The 6,645-nt window shown below is 28.7% G+C and overlaps 1 long non-coding RNA gene across 1 annotated transcript in view; it reads left to right on the forward strand.

Moving 5' to 3' along the window:
- Positions 1–2,315, forward strand: part of LOC119602629 — a 48,045-nt gene extending 45,730 nt beyond the window's left edge. The window contains exon 3 of the long non-coding RNA XR_005231357.1: positions 2,260–2,315. This is a non-coding gene — a long non-coding RNA (uncharacterized LOC119602629). The remainder of the gene's footprint in view (positions 1–2,259) is intronic.
- The last annotated feature ends 4,330 nt before the right edge of the window (positions 2,316–6,645 follow it).

The following is a 6,645-nucleotide window of genomic DNA, read 5'->3' on the forward strand; positions in this document are numbered from 1 at the left end:
CTATAGACTAGACTATAGACTAGACTATAGACTAGACTATAGACTAGACTATAGACTAGACTATAGACTAGACTATAGACTAGACTATAGATTAGACTAGACTATAGACTAGACTATAGCCTTGACTATAGATTAGACTAGACTATAGACTAGACTATAGACTAGACTATAGACTAGACTATAGACTAGACTATAGACTAGACTATAGACTAGACTATAGACTAGACTATAGACTAGACTATAGACTAGACTATAGACTAGACTATAGACTAGACTATAGACTAGACTATAGACTAGACTATAGACTAGACTATAGACTAGACTATAGACTAGACTATAGACTAGACTATAGACTATACTATAGACTAGACTATAGACTAGACTATAGACTAGACTATAGACTAGACTATAGACTAGACTATAGACTAGACTATAGACTAGACTATAGACTAGACTATAGACTAGACTATAGACTAGACTATAGACTAGACTATAGACTAGACTTTAGACTAGACTATAGACTAGACTATAGACTAGACTATAGACTAGACTATAGACTAGACTATAGACTAGACTATAGACTAGACTATAGACTAGACTATAGACTAGACTATAGACTAGACTATAGACTAGACTATAGACTAGACTATAGACTAGACTATAGACTAGACTATAGACTGGACTATAGACTAGACTATAGACTAGACTATAGACTAGACTATAGACTAGACTATAGACTAGACTATAGACTAGACTATAGACTAGACTATAGACTAGACTATAGACTAGACTATAGACTAGACTATAGACTAGACTATAGACTAGACTATAGACTAGACTATAGACTAGACTATAGACTAGACTATAGACTAGACTATAGACTAGACTATAGACTAGACTATAGACTAGACTATAGACTAGACTATAGACTAGACTATAGACTAGACTATAGACTAGACTATAGACTAGACTATAGACTAGACTATAGACTAGACTATAGACTAGACTATAGACTAGACTATAGACTAGACTATAGACTAGACTATAGACTAGACTATAGACTAGACTATAGACTAGACTATAGACTAGACTATAGGACTAGACTATAGACTAGACTATAGACTAGACTATAGACTAGACTATAGACTAGATATAGACAGATCTGTAGACTCTTGTCTATAGACTATAGTCTAGTTGGGGAGGGCATTATGCGTATGTGTATATACCAACTAAAGGTATACCAATCGCTTTCTGAGTCGATTTAGCTATATCTGGTCATCTGTCCGTCAGTCAGTCAGTGTGTGAGTCTGTCTTGTCTGTCTGCACGTTTGTGCGTCCATGAAAACCTTGTGCACACGCTAAAGTTCGCAATTTTTAAGATACTTTGATGAACACATGCTCTAGATTTTACCTAAGAACGAAGCCTATGATAGTGGTTTAAAATCGATACTTTATTTCCTTATAGGGCCCTTATTTGACCCTATCCCCCATATAAATTCCCCTTCAGAAATTTTTCAACTTGGCCTATATAACCCATATACTGTCACAACACTGATACAAGATTATTTAACAGAAAAATTTACTAAAAAGTGTTGTTTGTTCTTAAGTATTTATTATTTGTAATAAAATGAAAACGTTTTGTATTTGTTATTTATATTATCTGCATATACATACCTATATATAAATACATATTTAAGAGTTCATAAATATCTAGTACTTTAATAATTAGTAAAAGTAGTCCTGCAAAGACTGCGCTTATTATTTAAAATAATTCAATAATAAGTACATATTATAAGATGTGATTTATTATTAAACGATTTACTAACATACATATATTTGCTAAGAAGATTTAATTACTTCCAGGTCACTGGATCTTTTATTTTTTATTTAACTTGAGTATTAAATATGATATTCATATTTTTTTGCAATTCTTAGCTTAATTTTATTATTTATTTCGGATCTAGGATAATAAGTCACGTATTATATTTTGTTCAAAAATAAAAAAAGTATACAGAAAGAAAGCGTTAATTTTAAATTGTTTAATGTAGAACATCACATAATTCAGATAACAGTTTTAAAATCTTAGAGTAATGACCGTAGATTTGGTGACAATCTCAATAATATTTTTTTCAAGTGTTTTTCCTCAAAGATTTTTTATTTTGTTTGTACAAAATCATATACATACTTACAACTGTAATTGATAATTAAGAAATAACTAATAAAGCTGTATACATATACTTTTCCTCTGTATCTTTCTAGGAAAAATTAATAATAAATAATAAGACGGAGCAACTATATGAAAACAACACGTGTAAGTACCCTTACATTTATCTATGTACGTATTTGTTTTGTCTTATATTAGAATTCTGATTTTGTGCTATTAATGATAAGAAGTGTAAGTTCAACAATATGAAGACCACAATAATAATAATGAAATAAAATAAAAATATAACAAATCAAAGAAATGAAAACATACTTCTCTATACGACAAAATAAACTAAAAGAAATAGTAAAAAATTACCACGATAGACAGTTTGTTTACTGCCACTTAAGTTAAGATTTATAAAAGAAGCCTTTATAAACTAAACAAAATGATGAAACGAATGAATGATTGAGTGAATAAATGAAGGTCTATGAAGTAAATGGACTAAAAAGACTCTTCTAGTGAATTTATACAAATGTATAGAAAAGTATCTATTTACAATATTAACACGAATACAGTTCTTCTTGTTTATTCTATTTGTTATACGTGCGTCACATATAATTCATTACTTATGTATTCTCGAAATCGATTTATTGATGAATTTCATGGTTAAACAACCATCAATGTATTTAATTTACAGACAGACACAATCGTAGGCTGTACAAGACAATACTCATTCAAACAATAAAAAAATATATATTTTATAAATGCTAAAGCATGCAACGTTATTTACTTTATTTAAGTAAAATCGAAGTTTGAGAAACAACTAGAAACATATGTATGTATGTACATATACATATGTATATTAATTTATATTTAAAAATTCCATTTGTTCTTGTTTTTTGAAATTAATGACGGCTTTTATGGAATATATGTATACGAAAAATAAATTACCAATTATTACAACAAATTTTGATAGGCAGCGTTCAAATGTCAGTAATAGTTAGTTTTTATAACAATACTTATTTATTAAATTTAAGCCCCCCTTAAGACCTCCGTTTAACTGATAGATATTCTGCCGTGAAAATTTAAAGAAAAATTGTACAATAAAATTAAAGATGGTTCTATAAGCAGTGGTCAAAAATACCATTTAATCCGCTGTTGGAATCAGTCAAAATTGGTAATTTAAATGATTAAGATTTAATTCTTGTGTTATTAAATTATGTTGTAAAATTGCATACTCAGTTTTTCATTTTGTGATCGTTTGGCCTTTTTAAAGGACTTTAAAATTTGAAATATATAAAATAAAAATTAAAAAAAAAACAAAAATTATAAAAACAACTTAATTACATTTTTAGAATTTTAGGTTAATTATAATAAAGATATTGTGATTAATATTCTTGCCTAAATTAGCAGAAAATACGTATTTAATTCTTTTTAAATAATTTATCTTAGAATTGCGTGTTATTATATCAGCATCTGTTTATGCAAAATTTCAGATAGGTTTACAAGTTGCAATTATCACAAGGAAAACTTACATTGAAAATTAATGTTAATAAAGCTAATAAAACCTCTTTCTACTACTTCTTCATTAGCATTTTAACTCATTACTTTAATACGACATTGAAGGCAAGTACTTCCACGCTCGCTTACAAATAGGGAGTTCAAGAAGTACTTGCAAGTTCGTTTACGATGAAGTTGTTGAGTATGTTATTTTATTTTAATTAATAAAAGGAGTCTGCGAGATTACGAACAAGGGATTTCGGTTTATTAGTCAAACGTTCTAATTACTGCACCACTACTTAGCTATTTTATTTATTTTGTTTTCTTTTCTGTAAAACTCTCAACTCACAATGTACAAACAAAATGACAAAGCCGAAAATAAAGTGCTTTTATATCATATTGAAAGAAAGTCATTACTATAGTACTTCTAAGTAATGCAGATAGTGAGTAGTTGTCATTAAAAAGTATGTTGTTTAGTAAGTAAAAACATTACCAGATACTTTTAATTTGAAATTTAATTTGGTGAACTTAATCTACTGAGTACGTAGACTACTCCAAACAAATTTCATAAAAATCGGAATGCGAATTACATCCTACGAACTAAAAAGTGAGAACGGACCGATTATTTAAGATGTTATATTAACTAGTGTAAATAAAATAATATAAGTTATGGTGGTCCTATGTATTAAATAAATATAATTTCCATATATTCTATATATTATCAAAATAATATATGGAAATCACTTACATAGGTACATTGGCTAAATACTAAATCAATTAAGATATCGTTAAATACATTTGTGCACATAAGTATCGTCAGCAGAGGTATGTAGAAATTGCAACCAAAAAAATAAAAAAATCCACTTAATACTAATATTCAAAACAGATTTGTAGTTACCCTACTATTTCAACATAAGTATCAAATATAAGGAAACAATCCTAAGCGATTTGTTGTTCTATTTTTAAGGATCAAAGACAAAAAGTATTCTTTGAATTCTTATTATCCTTGAAATTATACTAAATTTTGTTCATAAAAAATAAAATAATTATAACAAACAACTCAGTATGGAGGACTTCATTCTCTGATTTGAATGTTCTACATATTTAAATGTATGTATATTTTATAGTCTTAAAGAAACTAATATCAAAAATTTTGAAGGATTCAATTTATCTAATTTTCAAGTGCGTTTTTGTTCTGTCATGTTAAAGTTAATTTCATTCATTGTTATCAGGATATCATAAATAAATAAAAAAATCATCGATTTTTCAATTTGAAAATTCAACATTTTTTACTTAGAGTAGAATTCACACAAATTTGCTCGTTTAGAAATTTAAGTTTTAAGGCCTTATTTATAAACAACATTTTCTTTTATATAAGGGTTATAAAACAAAATTTTCATAGAAAATCTGATTTATAATCCGTTAGGTTATGCTTAGGTTAGGTTGATAGGAGGGTGTATACTACATAAAATCTGAAGAAACACACTTATACCACTATTGTGCGCTGGTTTTAAATAAAAAACAAGTAAGAAGTATTTATTCGCCCTTGCTGAATCTTATATACCCTTCACCATAGTGTATTTAAAAAATATTAAGTTTATAAAATTTCAATTTATTTCATTTTCCCGACTCTATCATTACTTTAGCAATAGCAAATCAAAAGGAACAACAGCAACGCTAAACGAAAACACACAAAAAACAAAATACACAACGCAATGAAACCAACAGCATCCAACCATACCAAACAAAATACACAACGCAATGAAACTTTGTTTCCTGAACGTAATTCCTACGAATGCCTGACAGTGGCCCTTTCGTTTCCGACTACTCCTGAGTGGCTTGGTACCCATATTCAGTTAAAGTTTTCTTACAAACCAATACTATCTTAGATTTAATTCTATCACATGATATCGCCCTAATTGCCTTCTGGCTGTCGGTAAACATATTAAGGGCTGTGAGCGCAATATTTATTCTAATCCAATTTATCCATTCCGTTATTGCCTCGACTACTACCTGGAAGCTTATGTTATGATTAGGTAAATGGTGGTATATTTCTCTTTCCGGTTCTTCAATATAGAACCTAGGCCCACTTTGTCTCCCAATTTAGAGCCATCCGTGTAGCAACGGATTCCTACTGGTATTTGCTCTAATGTTCCGCTTGAATAAGACTTTCTGTCTGGGATCAGTGTGCCAAAGTTTCCGACATATTCTGTGTCTGGTTTTGCGATTAGGTACGTCCGATGATTGTGTATAACCTTCCAATGATGACGTGTCCTATAACCGCTTTTGGCCAGTTCGCCTAAAGTAAAGAGCGGTTCGGCTGTAAGCGTCGCCTCATATCTTAAATATGTTTCAATGGGTGGCATATCTAGCAACATTCCCAGAGCCTTGGTTGAAGTAGTATACATGCCACCCTATGGTATACCACGAAATACCTTTTTCCTGATAGTTATATCGTACATCTCGCAGCGTATTCGGAGAAGCGCTCGTTAGGAAAAACGGGAAAACTCCCCCGAGCTATAATCCGTTAATAAAATAAAAATTTTGTTATGAATAAGGCCTTTTAAACTTATTATTATGTTATAAATAAATTATTATTATGTATTAAATAATTTGAATCTTTTAAAAATATTTCTAATTTTACAAAGCTATATTTTGTCAAACTTGATTTTAATTAAATTGTAATTTTAATTCAACTTTAAATTCAAATTATCATTAGATAAATATGATTTAAGAAACATAGTTATTTTTTAATTAAAATTTTGTTAATGCATATTAAAAAATGTATAGTTATCATTGCTCAAACAATATATATATTTGTATTTACTTTTTATTATTTATTCAATTGTTTTTAGATTTTAGTACAACAAAAAAAAATCATATCACTTTCGAAAATATTCAAGCACTCTTATAAATACGTCATGATGAAGTCTTCCAAAGTGTTTTAATATAATAAAAACGAACAAAAAATTAAACATTAAAAAATCCTTCATTTTCCT

This window comes from Lucilia sericata, unplaced genomic scaffold (assembly GCF_015586225.1).
Source record: "Lucilia sericata isolate MDLA Ls3-8-SP2 unplaced genomic scaffold, ASM1558622v1 Contig000245F_arrow, whole genome shotgun sequence".
In the NCBI taxonomy this organism is placed as follows: domain Eukaryota; kingdom Metazoa; phylum Arthropoda; class Insecta; order Diptera; family Calliphoridae; genus Lucilia; species Lucilia sericata.